Source organism: Falco punctatus (assembly GCF_963210335.1).
Source record: "Falco punctatus genome assembly, chromosome: 5".
NCBI classification, from domain to species: domain Eukaryota; kingdom Metazoa; phylum Chordata; class Aves; order Falconiformes; family Falconidae; genus Falco; species Falco punctatus.
Window position 1 is genome coordinate 29,182,282 of NC_137584.1, and position 19,234 is coordinate 29,201,515.

At 49.0% G+C, this 19,234-nt stretch overlaps 1 protein-coding gene across 2 annotated transcripts in view; it reads left to right on the forward strand.

Moving 5' to 3' along the window:
* Positions 1–5,020: 5,020 nt before the first annotated feature.
* The window catches only part of HPCAL1 (hippocalcin like 1), a 66,728-nt gene continuing 52,514 nt past the window's right edge, over positions 5,021–19,234 (forward strand). Inside the window, exon 1 of one of the 2 annotated variants that reach the window (XM_080387886.1) lies at positions 5,021–5,446. The gene's annotated coding sequence lies outside the window, so the exon portion shown is untranslated. The remainder of the gene's footprint in view (positions 5,447–19,234) is intronic. The other variant, XM_080387885.1, reaches the window with a different exon arrangement.

Consider the following 19,234-nt stretch of genomic DNA (forward strand, 5'->3'; position numbering starts at 1 on the left):
TCCAGCTGTGCAGTCTCACATCTGCTGTTTTCAGGCTTACTGCCAATCATCGCAGCTCTTACTATTCATTTTTCCTCACAGGGAAAGAAAGCCCCTAAGACAATCTCCTGCTAAGAGAAAGAAGAGATATCATGCAAAGGTGGAGTACTGCCCCTATTTTTGTTACCATTTTTTTTAAAGAAAAAATCTATCTAATATTACTGGCATAGCGGCAGGCATAGCAAGTAGGCTGGAGATGAAAAAGCGTGCAAAAAATACATTAAATATTGTGTTGTAGCTAAACTCTCTGAACACCCATTTGCCCTTGCTCCACATTGCATTATTCAAACTAGACAAAGAGACTCTGGAGGGTACTAGCAGATTCCCCCCTCCCACCTCTCCCCATCCTCCAAGGTCATTTAAAACAGGCCATGGAAGTACACTGAGAAGATGCTGCAGGGAACAATCCTGCTTTGGCAGGAAAATGCACTGTAAAACCCCACCTTTTCCACCTCCAGTTTCTGTGATCCAGATGACTGGCAAAACCCCTTGGCATATTTGTTTTGGTAGTACGTTAAAACACTGGGTCTGCCTGTTCAGGCGATGCTGCTCGCCCATACTGTGTGTGAGAGCAATGCATGCAGCTGGCATTTCCCAAGATATGTTTGTTTGCCTGTTAAGTCCAACTTGGAAATGCAAAGGAGAACAAAAAGGGATAAAACCGATGCAGGCAAAGATTCAAGCCCCATCATCTGGTACCAAAGAATGAGAGGCTTTATAGATGAGCACCCAGATTTTTATTACTGGAAGACAAAACTTACCAAAGAAAATTGTTCTGATGATAAACAATTTCCCCTCATATTTCCCCAAGCATCTGCCATCCAGCCTGGCTTTATCACAATGAAACAACACTGCCTGCACTTCTCTGTTTCTGTTTTCATTTGAATTTCTCTAAAGTGATTCCTCAGTGAGGGATTTCCAAAAGAAAGGTTAAAACAGGATGAAAAAGAAAAAAATTAGTGTCTTTCAAAATGTTGCTTTCTTCCATCAAATGTAAGTTGTGAGGAAGCTCAGTGACGGAGGGGATGCATCTCTGCCCGCTCCTGTGAGGCTGTCCTGCAAATGCCTCAGCTGGGCAGGAGCTCCTTCCCAGACAGAACTGCCAGGCAGCAGCTCCCCACGAAGTGCCATCCACCTCCAAAAGGACAGTGTGGGGATGACTAGGATGACCATGTCCCCTGCTCGAAGCCAGAAGGCATGCTTTTGCTGTCACTGTCTGCAGTGGAGGCAAGTCCGGCTCTTCTGGAAGAGGCAGATGAAAGCCTGTCTGACCCACAGAAGCTTTCCATCTGGCCTAAAAGCGGTTGGAGCAATTGGCCTCCTTCAAGGACACCACCAGCGCTTTCCATCCCACCAACCATGACAGGTATCAGGAGACCAATGGGGAAAGAACAGGCTGAATCCTTAATCCTTCCAGCATTTTCTTCCTTTGTTTTTTGATGCTGGGCTGTCCAGGTTAAGCTAATGAACTGCTCAAAAAAATTAAATATCACTTTAATCTCTTCCTCGAGTTAATCATGCCAAACCACAGGAAGGCAGGTAATAATTCAAGATTAGCAATAGCCTTATGAAGCTCACATTGTTATGGCAGATATTTAAAGAATAGGAGCATGCCACACACCTCAAATACTTTAGTTTCTATCTAATCCCTTGGTGATTAAACCCCAGACAGCAGAAGGAATTTCACATAGCATCTTCAAATTCAGCATAGTTGGAATGATGCAGATGAGTCTAATTTAATCCCTCTTTGTTTCTCGCTCCTGACTGTGCAAATAGAATGAAAAGCAGAAACAAAAATCAAACAAAAGGTGATATGCCAGAGCAGCTATGGATTTAAGTTTGCAAAGGTCCACGGCTAGGTCATCATGAGAGCATTTCAGATAGGCTTAATGAACATACGCCATCAAAAGAAGAACTTCAAACAAGCCAGATACACCCCATGGGCCCGATTTTGCAAATGCTTTCATAGAATCACAGAATCATTTAAACTGGAAAATACCTTTAAGATCACAGAGTCCAATCACAAACCTAACACTGCCAAGTCCACCGCTAAACTATGTCCCTAAGCACCACATCCTCACATCTTTTAAATACCTCCAGGGATGGTGACTCAACCATCTCCCTGGGCAGCCTGTTCCAATGCTTGACAAGCCTTTCAGTGAAGAAATCTTTCCTAATATCCAATCTAAAAGTCCCGGGCACAACTTGAGGCTGTTTCCTCTTGTCCTGTCGCTTATTACCTGGGAGAAGTGACCGACACCCACCTGCCCACAGCCTCCTTTCAGGCAGCTGTAGAGAGCGATAAGGTCCCCCCTGAGCCTCCTCCTCTCCAGAATAAACAACTCCAGCTCCCTCAGCTGCTCCTCATTGGACTTGTTCACTGGTCTTTTCACCAGCTTCCTTGCTTTGCTCTGGACATGCTCCAGCACCTCAATGTCTTTCTTGTAGTGAGGGGCCCAAAACTGAACACAGTATTTCACAAGACATTAAGTTCTCATAGTAGTATGCCCAAGCATACTTATCCTTAAGTGCATAATATGAGAAAGTAACTGCCTATTACGGATCTTAACTTGCAAATGCAGGGCTGGACTGTTTTCACATGGCACATTCTCTGAAGGGGAGAGCAGCACCGGGAGGCTGCAGAGCAGGAGCAGCAGACCTCACAAAGTCACTGCAGGAATGAATTTGCAGCTTTACATCTCAGATTGTTTGTGAGCTGTTGACAACTTTCTAAGGTCATCCTTCCTTGTTTCCCAGGGGATTTCTGTAACTCAGGATTTCTGTAATCTCAAGCATTAGGATTCAAAATCATCTGAAATTTTGGTGGTGTTTCTTTGGTTGGCTATCTGGATTGTACTGTGTTGTATCTGGTTGTAGCCAGGAGGGTGCGATTCTAGAAGAAAGCTGGGTATAAACAATAGCAACACCTTGTTTGGTCCTTGTTGTGTGTCCCCCAATAATCACTGAAACCATAATTATTTTCAATATTTATGCAATTATTCATGAGATAATATACAGAATACTAGAAGTCTCAAAGAGAGGCAGCCATGGGTGCTTCTCAAGGAAGTAATGTCCCCAAGTCTCCAAGCACAGGCAGCTCCTGACAGAAACGTTCCAGCACAGTGTAGCACCAGGACACCCACCCACGGATCACCCCAAACCAAAGGCAGGTGCTCGCTGCTGCCAAGCCCCATCGAACCAGGGCATCCCTGCAAGGAACCGCTGCAGCCAGTAGCTGTGGCTGCAGGTCTTGTCTCATAACCCATCCACTGCAGGTCACGGGGCAGCGCTGTGCAGAGGAAAACCTGCTGCTCTCAGGGCTACCGAGTGACAACCACGGTAAAAGTGAAAGTGGGATGGAGTGCCATAAACTGCCACTTCTCGCCAGAAGTCAGCCCCAAGGGCTGTAAAACTTGGAGGTGGCCTCAAGTTAGATACTTGCTCTGTTGCCACCTTCCTGGGTGGAGAGTGGTGTCCTCACTCACCCCACTGGTAGAGCAGCCAGAGAGGCACGGTGGGAGCCATAGCCCCTTCCCTGCGGCCAGCCCTGCTTCCATGGGCAGTGCTCAGGCAGGGGAGCATTTGTGGGGAAATCAAGGAGATCGCTCACTTGTAATCACCTCCTGCAAGGAGAACCCAGCTTCAAGTATGTGAAGTTGGCAGTGATGGTGGTTGCATAGTTTTCCATTATATACTCCCAGTCTAGTCACTTCTAGTTTTTACTGTCCAGATTCTTCAGTCTCCAAGCTTGTTCTTTGCCTTGGGAAGACATTTTTATTATTTTTCTTAAGCTGGAAAAATGGTTGAACTGTTTCTAAAAGGCCTTGGAGAAAGCAGTTACTGTTGAGTAACATTTTCACCTCTTCACATGGATGTATTCAGTTTCAATGTATTCAAGCGTTGGAATACATGTGAAAGGTTTAGGGTTTGTTTGGGTTTGGCTCCCCCCCCCCCCCCCCCCGGCCCCTTTTTGCTCTCCTTATAAAAATCTGTTGGATTTAGCAGAGATAAACTTTGAAAAATTGCTGCTTTGGTGGTGGGGGTTGTGTTTGTTCCTCCCCCTCGGTTTGTGGCTAACATCTTTTAAGTATCTTTTTCTTGGTGTGGCCTTGATTTCAACTCTGTTCAGTTCTTACCTTGTGACTGCACCGCATGTGCTCACTTGGTCTCCTATGAGGGGAGGCAGAGGGAAAGCTACCGGTAAGGCGCAGTGGCAGCTACGGTAATCTCCCAGATATTTTTGACTCGAAAATGTGCTGGCTAGGGGCTAGGGGGAAAGCTTCCCTCCTTTGTCCGTGCTGCAGGTCGTATTTCTGAGGAACGCTTCCAATTACCTCCCTCGGGAGACAGATGAGCATCAATCCCTAAATCCCCTCCATTTTGTGATGGGGTACGCGGGCGGGCTGCGCAAATTCATGCCTCGCACGGAACCGCGGGCGCCCGTCGCCAGCTGGCGGGGACTGCGCCCACCCGCGGACCCGGCTGACGGTGCCGAATTTACCTGCGCCAAATTCACCTGTCCCGCTGCCAGCCTTGGGGGGGGACGGGGGGGGACACCGCTGGGGTGGCAGGGGGCATGGGGGGGCTGGGGGGCTGTCCTCATCGCCCTGCTCCGCGGGCAAGCGCGGGGTGCGCTGCGCGGCTGCTGCGCTCGCCTCCAGCGGCCGCTCCCGAGCTGCCGCCGCCGCCAGCTGCCGCCGCGCACCCGGGACTCGCCCCTTGCGACCGCGCCGGGGATGCGCGCAGGGCCTGGCACGGGCCGGTGCCGCGGCCCCCCCGCTCCGCCGCTTCCTTATTTGCTTCGGGGCTAAAAAAAAAAAGGAGGGAGGTGGGGGGGGCGGGGAGGAAAAAACCCTCAAACGCCGGAAAATCCAAACTTTTTCCTAGTCCCCTCCCCGCGCCCGCGCTGCCGGTGAGGCCGGTGCGGCGGCGCCCCCCCCCCCCCGCAGGCGCGCAGCCCCGCGGAACCTCCTCTCCGCGCTGCCCCGCCGGCCCCGCACTTCCTGCCCGGCGGCGGCGGCGGCGGCCCGGGGAGGCGGCCCGGGCGATACCAAGTGGCCCTGCTCGGCGGGAGCGCCGGCGGCGGCGACGGGCGGGCCGCCCCTGCGCGGGGCTCGGCGCTGCGCACGCCGCGGGGCGGCCGCGGAGCGGCGGCGCGGTGCGCTCCGCCCCCCCCGTCGCTCCCGCTGCCCCGCCGGGGAAGTTGAGCTCCGTCCCTCGCTCTCCGCGGTCCCTCGGCGACGGCTCCTTCCTCCCCCTCCCTCCAATGCGCCTCCCGCTCATTTCCTCTTTTCCTCCCCGCTCGCCGCCGCTCCGCAGGCGCGCGGCTCGCCCGGGCGCCGCCGCGGAGTTGTAGCTCCCAGGAAGCCGCCGCCGCCGCCGCCACCGGACCCGCTCCGCCAGCCGGGTAAGGGGCTGCGGCTGCCCCGCCGCCCGCGCAGCGCCGCGGGAACTTCGGCCGGGCTGCGGGAGAGCCGCGCTGCCCTCTCCTGCGGCGGGGGCTGTGGAAGAGTGGAGTTGGGTTGCGGCGGGGGGGGGGGGCTTTCCGTCTTTTGGGGGGGCATTTTTGGGGAGCGGGGGCTGTAAGGGTGCCGGCTGGATTGCGGCCGCGGGCGGGCGTCCCCTCCGCCGTCGGGGGCTGCGGAGCGGATCCCCCCGGCCCCGCCGCCGCCTCCGCGGGGCTGCGATAGCAGCGCCCGCCTCGCCCCGAGCGGCGGGGAGCGCCAGCCTTTTCCTCTGCCCTCGGAAAAAACACGTATGTGCCTCCCTGCGTGTCTCTCTGTGTGTCGGTGTCCGTCCGTCCGCCGCTGCTATGTGTCTGTCCGTGGGGCGTGCGTGGGTCTCGCCCGGCCGTGGGGGGGTTACGCGGCGCGGCTTTGCCGTGGTTAATGGTTTACCCGGCGAAGTTCCCGCCGCATGGATGTTGCAGGGCGCTTTGAGCCAACTCCTTCGGATCCCCACCGTGCTATTTGCCACCTTCCCAAACGGCCTCTAAAAACGCTGGCGTTCGCCTCTGGTGAGTAGGCTTTTTTGGCTGTCTCCTCCCCTGGGAGATGTCTGGGGCCGCGCCGGAGGCTGGATGGCTGTGGCCAAGGTTACCCCGGTCCCCTGAACCCAGGGCCAGGGGGGGACACCCTGCGCCCGGGAGGTCGCGGCAGCGAGGGCGCCTGCCAGCCCGGGCGACCCGCTGGGGCGCGGGGCTCCAGCGTGCGATAGCTGCCGGAGTACCGGGAATCACCAGGAACAGGGAATCAAAGAAGGCGGGTGTGTTTACGACTAAGTTTCCATGCGAATAAGTTAGGGAAAAGGTCGTGTAATGCATCATCTGGAATGAAAAGTTTGCTGAGAAAAACAGCTGGGCGTTCGGTAGGTCTGTGTCTCCTGCTCACAGCTGGGTCGTTTATACCTTTATGACAATCGTGAATTTTTTCACAGGAATGCTTACAGGCAAGCACTGGAACCGAGTATTGCCCCCTAATGCCATTCACAAGTGAAAATCTGGTAGGGAGATCACATTTTCTGTCTGGGGGAAAGAAGGGAAGCATCAGCTACTCCCTCCCCGAAATATTCTGCAGTTTTCCCAATACGAGCTATTTGTCGTGGGTTTGGATTCAGAAGCTCTTCTTGCCTGAGATGAAACTAGAGCAAAGACCAAGGGGCTATTTCAGCAGCCCCCTGGGATGAGAACGCTGCCCTGCACGGGGTCCCGCCAGCACCATCGGGTGCTTCCCGCGGCGGCCGGGGAGCAGAGTCAGAGAGGAGCCCGTGTGGGGCCCAATATCCACCTCGCTCCTGGTGCCTCGATTCCTCTCAGGTGCTTGGATTGGGAGCCCTTGGATTTGGGTGAAAGGATTTTACAACTGCCTATGTTTGATTTCATCTAGTGTGGTGAGGCTCGGGGAAACACCTAATCCCCCCGCATCTTCCCTTGGGTTAGGTGGGGAGATGCCAGCCAGCCAGCACAGCGTGCATCACCTCTTCCTGACACCTGTTTTCTGCTTTTCTTTGTTTCCTGCCTTAAATTAGGGTTTCTGTGTGTAGAGGTGGTGGAAATGTAGGAAACTGAGGGGGGGGGGGAAGCCCGCGTGTGCTGCTATAGAGCGGCTGTCGCAACGCTGGCAGCAGCTCTGCTGAGGAGTCAGCTATGCTGGCAAAAAAAATGCTTTTTGTTGGCATAGCTTAGTCCATTCAGGGAATTGCAACGGTGAGAAGAGTTCTGCCAGCTGCAGGAGTGGGGTTTGCTCCTGCAGCTGGATGCTTGCACCAGCAGGAACTTGTGTGACAAGTGTAGACAAACCTTTTGAGTTCTCCAGTGAAGCTGTGGCTCTGGAGGCGCAGGCGATGCTTTGCTCGCTGTATATCGCAGCTGGCGCCGTGGTACCTTGTTCTGCCACCCGAGCTCACAGGCATGGCAATAACATGGGCCAGTTGTTGGGAGCTGATGATAAAGATTATTTTTATTACTAGCCTAAGCAATGTTAAACTTGGATTATGACTCTGAAAAAAAAAAAGGGGGGGAGGGGCAAAAAAAAAAAAGCAGGCATGTGAACTGTGATTAGAAATGGCTGCAATTAAAAATACTTGTGCAACATTTTTTTTTTTTTTTCCCCAAGCAAGACAATATTCTCTTGAGTACTTTGATGTGAGTGAGACAAGAATGCTGGTAGACCAAGGGGGCAGTGTGAATTAAAACTATATTGTCTGGAGGTTTTTTCTTGCTTTTAGTGATGTGAGACTGTAAGGGATGAGGTTGTGCTGTCTGCGTGTGCAAGATGCATACTCATGGGAAGAGGATGGCTCACTTTTCCAGAGAACTGCTGGTCTTTCCTTCAATATGTCTTTCAGGTCATATTCAGTAACAAATGCAGTATGTTTTCCACTGAACGGAAGAAAAACAGACGTGTTTTGTTTTTTTAAACAAAAAGACGTTTAAAAATGTTTTGGGTTTTATTTTAATTAAAAAATAAAAAAAAAAAAAGTGTCATGTTCCTAGGATGCTTCCCATAATGTCTGTATGTGGAATCAGTTTCTTTGCTCATTGTCTGTATTAGAAAATGGTTTGTCTCCAACTTCGGCATCTTCATAGAGCTTAACTCAGACTGAAGTCAAATTTCTTTTGGCAAGAGGTGGTTTATCTTAGCTCATGTTGACTGTATTACTGTATTGTGTGGGATCTGGCCCATGGCTTGTGGAAGGATTTGATCTTGCAAAATTGTTGGGTTTTAGCTTTAATGAGCAGAAAATGTTTTCAATCAATGCCTGAAATGTCTGTCTTTTCCAATCATCCTCTACCATCCTGAGAATATAACAAATGCAAACAACAATCTTCACTTCATCAGCCTTTTGCTGTGTAAAAGCTTTCACAAATTGGTTGTGTTTTGCTAACTTGCTAATTAACTCATTGGTTTCTGCATTTCTTGACTTCCCCAGGTAAGTATCTTCTGCCTATTGTCGTGCTCTGATAATGAAGTAATTGTGAATCCTTAAGTGATGGGGGCAAATACTCCATGGAGGGGCTCCTCACCTTCCCTCGCTGAGTCTTGCAATGGAGAGAACGTTCTTCAGCAGAACCTCCTGGAAATGTGACCTTTCTGGAAGTTCAGTGTTATGTCGCCTAATGACTGAGAGACCCATAAGATCGACTGCGGGATGAATTATGTGTTCTCCTGCACTGATTACCCTGGAATTATAAGGCAGGAGCTGGAGGGGCTGGATCTATCTCAGAATCTATGAAATATCGCCGTTCTTCTGGATTGTACTGCATGAAATATGCCATTACGATTATTAAGAAATGCTGCATATAATTTGCACAGTACGTTTGTAGATACCTGTGAATAACCAGGTTGGAAGAGATGGCAATGGTACTTTGAGTATTTCAGTGTTTCTTGTCCTCTGGGTGTATATCTTTTTGAAGTCAAAGAAAGCAGCGAGTAGTTTAAGGAATTCTGCCTGGTCATCTATGTTAGTCAAGATACTGTGGAAACCCACTCCAGCAGCATTCTGTGCAAAAGGTGCGAGCTACAACTTGGTCAGTTTTTGCCTTCTGTCGCATGCCACATATTTCCAGATGATTGAACTCCCTCTATGAAGCCACACAATCTACTTGAAGTCTATCTGGGGGAAAAAAAAAACCCAGACCAACAACAAAACTTAGACATAGCTGTAGTTACATCCAGCTCATGCTTGTGCCTTTGAGACCTTCTGCCAGTTTTTTTGGTGACTTCTACAAATACATTTTAGCTTTATTTTCTTTTCTCTGCCCTCTCTTTCCAAGTGAGATCAGGCTGCCTAAATAGGAAAGGTTGCAGCTAGATAAATGTGTGTTTAAAAGCTGTGGGGAAAAAAAAGCATGCTTGCTAGTATTTCAGGTGCTGCAATCTTAATGTATTCAGAGAAGTACTCAGAGCTGGTGTTTCCCTTTAAATATCCACTTGGGTTGGAAAACACTGGATTTGGGTGATGGGGACACCTGAAGACTTCAGAGGTGGAAGGCATTGCTTCCAGAGATGCTTGCTGAAAATGAGGCGTACCGAGATCCTGACACACTTGCCAAGAGCAACAGCTAAACTTGGGCAGCTGGTTTAGCAATTAAATTATGTTTTTGTTTTGGACAATGGCTTTATCAGAATGAATTAACCGGTGGACTAGTCAGAGTGGCAGAGGGGTTTGTTTTTGATTCCCCAACCATGCAGTGTGCAAGCACCAGGAATGTACTTCCCACTGGCGGAGAAGAAGAAGCGTTTCGTGCCGAGTGCCCCAGGAAGAGGCAGCATGCACGCGTGTCTTCTGGTGCGCAAGCCCCAAATTCTTGTGAGTTCTTGAAAACACAAGTGTGTGATGGATGGTATAGCTTGGACATGGGATAAGGAAATACATCTTGCTGATGCTTGAAAGTTGGCACACGGCTCATGCAAAGTCATTTTAGAATAGGCAGGGGTGGCAGCGGTGGGAGGAGGGAGGAAAAGAAATACCTTCAGGGGGCTGGGAGGCAGCACGTGGGTGTGCTGCAAGCCTTCCTCACGCCTTCCTCACCATGCTTCTCACTCACTTCTGCTCCACGCAGGCTAGCATGTCTGTGCAGAAAGGATGCTTTTCCTTGCTTGGAGGTAGCAGGATTATTTTTCATTTTTTCCCCCTCTTTCTAAAGGGCATTGTGCGCAGGATACTCTGTTCTTGGCAGCTTACCCGTGGTGCGAGGGGAGAAAGCTTTCTGCTTTTGGTCATGCTGCAGATAGCTACCGTCAAAGCCAGTTAACATTTGCAAGACATCCTTTCCTTTTTCTCTTTAGTGAAAGCAGGTAAATGGTGTTTCTCCAAAGGCATTGCTTTGCCTTTCTTAAAACGTACCTGGGGAGATGCAAACTTCCCTTTGGAGGACAGTTTGGCGCTGGTTGATGAGAGCTGCTCGTACGTGGGAGGGGAGCAGGAGTTACAAGGGAGGGTGTTGTGGATGCGTAAGCATTAGCACCGACTTTAATTATGAAGTGTGTGTTCAGAAGAAAGCAAGTGTAGTTTGCGGTGCTTGGGAAAGGACCTAGAAGCAACAGCCATTAAGTACGTTAGAAGATGCTTGAGAACCCTGTATCCCCTTCGCCAGAGCTGAAAGGAAGGCAGCGGCTTGAGGCTTCGGTGTGGGGAGCACAGGCCTGGCAGGAGGTGCCTGGCCGGTGGGTATCACAGGCAGCCACGTTCGTAGTCCTCTGCAGAGTGGTCAAAGCACCAGCCTGGAGCAAGCTGGGCCTTCTGCTGTTCCTTCCAGTTTCCGCTTGGAGTTGCTTCTTGAGTGATCAGTACCCCTGTGTCCTGTGTCACTGGTGTCTGACCTCCTAAAGCTCTTGTACTGAGAGAGCTGGAGTTGCTGTACGGAGGAGAGGGGAGAGGAAAGCGGGCTCAGCGTAAAAGGCCCTCCGAGATAAGACACTGCTTTGATTTTTGCTGGGCTGAGTTTTATTGCTCTTGAGCTCATGTATGTCAGCTTTGCTTCAGAGAGATTCTGGGGCGCTTTGCGGAAAATGGATGCTCCTGTGTGCGAAGAGTTTATTAAAGGAGGCACTTACGCAACATAAAACAGAGGTTGGAAATACAGCTATTTGACAGTCACCTTTTTGTGACCAGTTTCTGAAAGCCAGAACCGTTTAAGTGGGAACGAGCATGTGCTGTGTCCAGCTGCTCTCCTGGCTCCGTGCAGTGATGCCGGGATGGCTGCGTCCAGTGGGTGGTGGCAGGCCAAGCCTGTCCCTGGTGTAAGGAGCCAGATTCCCCCAAATCCCATGGCAAATGGTTCCCCTTGGCTTAGGTTTGACATGGAGCAAACCCACTGAAGCCAGTTGTCGGAGACCTTTTCATTTCAGTGGGCTCCCTTGCTGTTGGTAACTGATGGGCTGGGGGCTTCACTGGGTGCTGTGTCCTCAGTGGTGGCTGTGGCCCTTTCTGAGGTTGCTGGGACGGGAGTTTGGTCACTGCACGTGTGCCTGTCCCCCTTGGGAGCACAGTGTGAGCCTGCCAGAAGATGTATCGGAATTTTTTAAAAATGGAAATTGGATTTCATTCCAGCTGAGAGTAATTGGAGCTGAGGTAATAGTGTGAAAGCAAATGAGAGTGAGCTCTGTAGAGTGCAGCCACAACTTTGTTCTGCTCATGTCATGCTTCTTAAAATGGCATTAATTCCTACATCTGGTCCTAGAGCTCTGTTACTAAGAGCTGTGTTTTTCTCAGGAGATATGCGGTGTGAGGGAAGACCACCCTTGATTTTTAATTCATCGTCTAGCCCTCCTGTCCAGTTTCCTCAAGGATGCCCTGAGCCTGCAAGGCTGACTTGCCCGGCCAGGCTGTCCCTGTGGGAAACCTCCTGCCCTTGGTGGCGCTTTGCAAAGGAGCAAAGAGTCCCTCTCATCCCATTCAGATTGCAAACAGCCCTCCAAAGCAGTTCGTGGTTGCAGGAGGAGGAATCTGTGACTCCAGTAACGTCTCCCTGCTAGCTAGGAGGAGGAGAGGAGTCTTTGCAGGAGAAGATCCCATTGCCGACAGCTGCTGACTGCTGGGTCACCCAGAGCAGAGAGCTGAAGCAAGTGCTGTGCCTGTCACAGGAGGGGGTCTCTCTTCTGACAAAATGTCTTACTGCACGTGGGTTTTGCCAGATCTGAGCTGCTCAGACGCGTTGACTGCAATTTCTCCTCTTCTCAAATCTGGTGTTTGCCCATGTCTTTCGTCACCCCTGACGGGGACTGTTGGCAGGCTGTTTGCAAGGTGTGTGCTGCAGCTTTCCAGAAGCCCTGTCCCTTAAGAGAGGCAAGCTGTTATGGACTGATAGCACCAGGAACAAGTGGAAAGTGCATTTGCTGAGTGCTCATTATTGTGGGTGTAATTCAGAAGGCATGGTTTGGAAGTGAAAGTACCCTTGCTGGCTGCTTCCAGAGCTCTGGCTTGTTGCAGGATATGTTCAATGATTTTCTTCCTCAGCAGCTGTCTTAGCCGCCTTCTGGGGACTGGGAGCTTGACAGGCAGGTGTTGGCCGGTGCCATTTGTGTTGGGCCATTAGCTGCCTCTTGGTGCCAAGCTTTGTTTTCAGGTGCTTTGTGTCCATGGCTAGTGCTGGGGTCTTTTATTCCTCGTTAATGGGCTTGCTGGCTTTTTACGCTTGGTGAGGAGGCATGTTTCTAATGGAAATGCTCTGCATTGCTTGCTCAGTTTTCATGAAAACATTTTGGGGGAAGTTTCAGTATTCTTGAGCTGTACGCCTGCAAAAGGCTGGACTGGCTGTTGAATGTTAATGCCTGCTCAGGAGCTTGTAATGAGCGTGTCTCCTGGTATAGCAGTCGTTAGGCAGAAAGACAAACTGTCAGTAGCTTTTAAATACCGCAAGGGGTATGGTGTTGTGCCTCCTGCTTTCCATGCGAGCGCACATGCTGTCTCATGCCCGGTGTATGGGCAGATCAGACCAGAGGAAGATGCTTAGGTCAAGCCACGGAGATGCCAGGCGCCTGCTTCCCATTATCGGTCTCCATTTAAGCCCATTTCTTAATGTCAGTCAGCACTGCAAGGACAGCGGAAAAATCCCCAACTGGAGTAGCAACGGTGACAGGTCCGAAAGTGTAGTCTTCAAGGTGGTCACCCATCAGTCTTCTCCAGATGCCTGGTTTCACACAGGTTGTGGCTCCCACCAAGTACAAAGAGGAAGGGACTCCCAGTGCTGTCACCCAAATGTCCCTGTGGCTCCCAAGGAGGGGTTCACCTGGCTGTGTTTCAGACAGCCCTGCTGCTGGTAGAACCCCATCTCCACGTCCCCCAGTTGTACTGGGACAGCCCGTGCTGAGGTAAGCTGCAGGCTGTGGGAGGGCTGCATGCGGGCAAGGGGCAGCCTGGCCTGGCAGAGCAGGGAAGACCCATCAGCCTAGAAAAACCTTTATCACCTGAGGTTGATATTTTACAGCCTCTGAAGCTGTGATTGATGTTTACAGGAGGTTTTGCTCTTAAGGTTGCTTTTCTAGCTCTCTGGAGGTTAACAAGACACCAGTGCATCTGGTTTCTGCTTTGCTTTCAAGGTGTTTTGCCTCTTGTAAAGATGAGAATGTGTAAATTTTTTTAAACGCATCAGTGATCTGCCCAGGAGCACTAGTTTGTGATAAACTCAATTTAAATACAGCTCCATATTCCGTAGCAGGAGTGTGGTTTTATGTAGCATAGAAGAGCCTCAATATGCAGAGTGTGTTAAGGTTATATGAGGCACCTTGGCTGTGCCATAGCAGCATTAATCACTGTAATTTGTTTTTTGAATAAATTCAGGCTTCAATTCAGTCCTTGGAAAGTTTTTGAATGCTTTCAGCTGCTCCTCTGTTACGTCCCTCCACCTGGTATATTAGCCGATACAAATTTGCAGTCTGCTTTAATAAAAGACAGTTGACACTATGTCCTGGGTAGCTGCTTAGCGAGTCTGGTTTTAGCAGATACCTCCCTTACCATGACCTTCCTAATTCCCTCCATCCCTCCCAAATCTTTATTGTGTGACTTGCATGTAATGTTCAGTTTAGAGCATCCTGTGAAGCAGGGAAATGCAACTGGAAAGGAGGCTTAAAAGGGGAAGAGAAAAACTTCCTGGACAATGAATGCGTAATGACAGAACTTAGTTAATTGTATTGGAAAAAACTTTAGAAGAGGAAATAGACTAAATAACTGGCACTGTTCTGCCCCCAACTGCCTGTATCCTTTTTAACTGTAGGCTGATTGCTTGTGTGCAGGTCAGACCAGGCAGTACGTGGCATTTGTCAGTAGTCTTGTTGAAAAAAAAACAAAACACCAAAGCAATCCTGCAACTCAGTAAGGGAAAAATACTTAAATGAAAATAATTCATCTTGCTCTGACACTTTAAATTAGATTAAATAAAATGTAATGCATTTAGTCGGCAGTCTTCAAATTTCCATACCTTCCTTTCCTGCTTTCATGCACATGCAACTTCTAGGGGAATTTAGTGCAGTGTGTAAGCTTATACAGCTTGCTTTAGCAATCAGTTCTATGATAACATCAACTTACCCAGCTTGGCTTCTAGTCTTAGCCCTAATGCTGTCCTGAAAAAGCCCTTGCCTACCCTTGAATTTGCAAAGCTTCCTTACCCTGTTGTGGTTTCCTTTTAGTTGCTTTTGTGGAACCCAGGTTTGGGGATGTGGTTAATAAGCCAAATAGCTTTGTGTAAAACTGTACTAAAGATATTGATATGCAGATATTAATTACTCATTGAATTGGGCAGAGGAGATGTTTGTACAGCTTCCTCACCCCTCTGAAGCGGGGCATCGCTGAACGGTCATCCTCAGTGGCCAAAAGTTATCGGCCAGCTTGTGAGAGGGTCTTTTAGCAGGAGGGACTGGAGCCAAAACTGACGTGTAATGCAGAAATGGAATCTGCAGCTTTGGGTTGAAGTGAGCAAAACTCCTCCGAAGCCAGGGGAATTGGATCGGCCTCCAGCGAGATGAATCTGTGGTGCGGTAGCCCATGATGTATTTCATGATAGGCCTTGTTGGAGTGCACGTTTCTCCTTTGCACAGGCCTCTTCTGGTTTCCATAGGTTTCCCTGTTCTTCCCCTGAATCTGGCAGGGATAACTGTTTGTGTTATGATAGCATCAGCCAGAGACAAGATTCTTGTACTGCACACTTCAGGCTGTTCTTCAGTCAATGGTTTAACCATTACATTGCAGATGTGTTCAATAAATAAACCTTCAGGGATGCTCAGAGTGGGGGGTTTTGGAGGTGTGCAACAGCAGTTACTCACTGGAGACCTAATCTTTTACTCATTTAGGTCCAAGCCTTTTGGATTGTAGTCCAAGTGTTTCTGTGCTGTAAAGAGAGATCCAGTACGGCAGAAGTGCAGGGCAGCACGGAGTGTTTCATAAAATCCCACAGTAAGAATCAAGGGGATAGATGCGTTCATAAGATTCCTGTGACTTCTGTGAGCCCAGCTTGGCCATCTCACAGCTAAGGCATGATGTTCCTGCTTGGGTAGGAGCACAAGTCACAGCCTTCCAGACAGAGGCATAGGTCTCTTACTTGGAGAGTCCACATTCAAGCAGAGGCCATGCTCTTGTTGACTTACCTGATAGACCTGAGTGCCAAGGGAAACTGAAGGAGGACGACTTTCTGCTGGGACAGAGATTACACCGCCATCCCCACAACAGCCAGCAGCCCCGCTCGCCCTGACTTGGGTTGGGTTTTTTTAAGTGGTACAATATCCACCATTCTTTATTCTGTCTTCTCTGCTGAGAAGTGGGTGTGGCTTTGCATTTCATCCCACTGTTACAGGTTAAATTCATCAGTCTGTGTCAAGGTGGCTTCAAGAGCAGTTGTAGGTACTAGTGATGTTGCAACAGGCTTCAGGTTGCAAAAATTTTTGTTGGAACTTTGTCCAAATAAATTGCAGAGGGAGAAAGCCTGAAGGCAGAGAGCTGGTACGAGTTGGACACCTTCTGAAAGTGCAGGCTGCTTTACAGCATGAGACATCAAAAGTAGCCTGGGAGCCTTTTCAATCAATAGGTGCAGGAGGGTCTCCAAATAAGCAAACGTGGCCTCCAATGAATGTTTTAAACTCCTCGCTCTTTGTTTCCTGATACTGTTGGTACTGTCAGTGCTTGGCGTTTCCTTCATGCTTTGGCAGCCACCTGGTTGCAGTCTTCCCTGCGAGAAGTGAGGCTTCACTCTGATGACTGCTGGTAACTTTCATTGAGAACTTTTGGGCTGTTTGACCATCTTCCTGCATGTGTCCAGTCTGATGTGTTCAAGTTGAGATTCACTGTTGTTATGATCGTGATGACAGCTGGAAGCAGGTGTAGGGCGCTTCTCCTGACTGCTACTGAAGCTGATGCACTTGTGGCTTGGCTGATGGTCCAGGGCTCAAGGGAGGGACATTCAGTCTCTGGCTTAACTATACACCTCCCAAGATGTTCCTGGGGAGGCCTCAGGGTCTCTGTACATCAGTTTCCCATTGCAGTGGTTGGATTATAGTATTTTTATAAATATATATATATATAATATTTCTGGGGGTGTTGCAAGCACATTGCTTAGGTGAAATGGTAATGGGAGAGGTGTAGCTAGTGGTATTGAAGGCAGAGAAAAGAGGGGCAGCAGTTGATTCTGTTGACACAAGAGAAATCCCTCTCAGCAATACCAGCCCCTCAGGGGATGCGCAGCCTGAAATGGATCTGTACTGCAGCCATAGCACCCTATTGAGGAGAACACTTGAATTAGCTTTTACATTAGCCAGCGTCTAAATCTCTATAGGTGTAGCACCCTGGAGCTCAGTATGGGCTGGAAAACCTGCCCGGGAGCTGAGGGAAATGTGCCTGCGCTGGGCTGAGGTACCACCTGGGGTCTCTGAGCCGTGCCCAGTGGTGTAAGCGATACCTGGGACTTACGCAGGTTGATAGCAAGCTTAGGTAGTGACAGTCCTTTAAGGGACAGGGTGAATTGCCTGATGCCTCTTCTGGGATGTAGGGGCCTTAAAGAAAACAAACCTGGGGGATAGAGTCCTCTGAGAGTATCCTTGTACTGTGGGTTTAATTGTACGTTGAGGTGGGACTTCTCAGAGCTGCTGGGTGGGCTCCAGGCATGGTGAGTGACAGGTCTGGTGTGAAAGGTGAGGAGGAGAAAGGGGGTAAGAGGTGAGTAGGAAGAGACTGTGCTATGGAGGAAGGAGTCATGGACACACTGCGGAATAGTTTGTCAGCTGGCACAGCTACACGTGCAGTCTGGATGCGTCTGCAAGCACGTGTAGAAGTGCAACAGCCAAAGGTGAGGTGCAGTGGTGGGTGATGAGCTGGCCAGCTGCAGGGACTAGAGAAAAATTTAGAACAGAATAGAATTTAGAACAGAAGAGGACAGTTGGAAGGGACCTACAGTGATCATGTAGCCCAACTTCAGAGCAAATGGTTAGTTTCTGTGCTGCCCCTGGACTATTGCTACCCACATGTAAAGGGGACTGCAAAATTGTATACGCTGTGAGCCCTCACCAGTTTGCATTTGGAAGAAAAAAAAGAAAACCCGGCATATTCTTATAAAATAGCAGAGTTTAATTGAAGAAGAAATTGCAAGTAAGGCAGAGCAGAGACTTCATGTAGTGCTGGGGATTATATCCATGGCTGCACATGGTGTTTGCAGGCAGGTCATACCATCCATAAATGCAGGAACATTAATAACAGCATTGATTTGTCTTAATGCAGTTATGAAAGCTGAACCTTGGAGGTGTGGGAGGGACTTACCAATAATCAGCACTGAGATTGATCAAGGATAGTATCAGCCAAAGGAGAACAAATGGAGGCTAGAACAGGGCAGGGTAAAATTGTGGCCATTAAAAGGAAAAAAGTGCTCACAACACTTGAGGCTTCTCCATCACATCGAAAGAAATCTACTTAATACGGAATGTCTATGACTCAAAGCAAAAGAATGGGGTTAAAATCACTTTGGAAAACAAGACAAAAGAAAAATAAAGGTGCCTGCAACGGTTTTGGTGCAAGCTAAGGCAGGTCTAAGGATGCTGCAGGATGTGGCAGAGCTGCAGTGCCCACAGGGGCGGCAGGGGTGACTGTTGGGAAGGAATTTTGCCCCTGCCAGCTAGGTCAAAGCGTAGTCTGAAAAAGACCATTTGTCACCTTGGTTTCTCCAGTCTGTCTGTAAAGCTCTTTTTATAAAGAGGATCTTTACAAATGATTCTTTGGAGCAGTCTTCTCCTTAAGCTTTTTGCTAGCAGCTCTGAAAATAGCAGATTGATGCACTTGCCTGTTCCTGCCCAGCCTCCAAAAGTTACTGACACCTCTTTCTTTAATTCTGCTTTGTAATTGAATTTCTGCCATAAGTTGCTTCTGCAAATTCAATTATAAGTTTTAATTTGGAATGGATTTAAATACTTTATGTGCTGTTAACATAGAAGTTAATGTGTGCTGTCTGGTTTACCCCATTGTGTTAGAGCAAAGGTTTTGTATTATTATAATAATTTAAGTTGCTGGTTTTTTTTCCAAAAAGTCTTTTAGGATGCCAGAATCTAGCCAAGGACTGGGAAATGCCATTTATTTTGACCATGTAAATATGGCCAAATAATCTTGCACTACTCAGCAAGGTCTGTTGAACCGGGAAGGCACAACAATTTTGTACCAGCAACGCAGAAGAGAAATCAGAAGAGCTTCCGAGTTGTGTTTCCTATTTTCCCATTGACCAGGTTCAGTCCTTACCTTGCCTTTCCCTTGGGTTTCATTTGGTTGGCAGCTTAGAGAGATAACATCCATCCCTGCGTAAAATGAGGATACTAGGTTTTCTTCCTAAAAAGATGTTGAAGCTAAAATGACTTGTTTAAATGCTTGTATTGCTGCCAGGTTGCAACATTTGTAAGTGGCTGCTCGGGATCTCAAGAGTAATCAATAATTTCATGGAGTCTTGGATCTTCCTTCCTGTGAGCAGAAGACTGATGTAGTTAACATCTGCACTGACAAGGGAAGATAAGGGATAAAATAGGAAAAGAATAATTTAGGGAGCACTCACTTAAGGGTTTTTCTCTTCTTTGAGCTTCTCTGGGCCTTGGGGAAGGGTTTGTTTTAAACAACCCCCCAGATGTTGGGAGGACACACGTGGCAGGGTTGGTCTTCTGTTAAAAGCTGGTTAACCAGTACCACCAGTGATCAGGGTGCCCTGACTTCACCTCGATGACACTTGTCTCATTCTCAT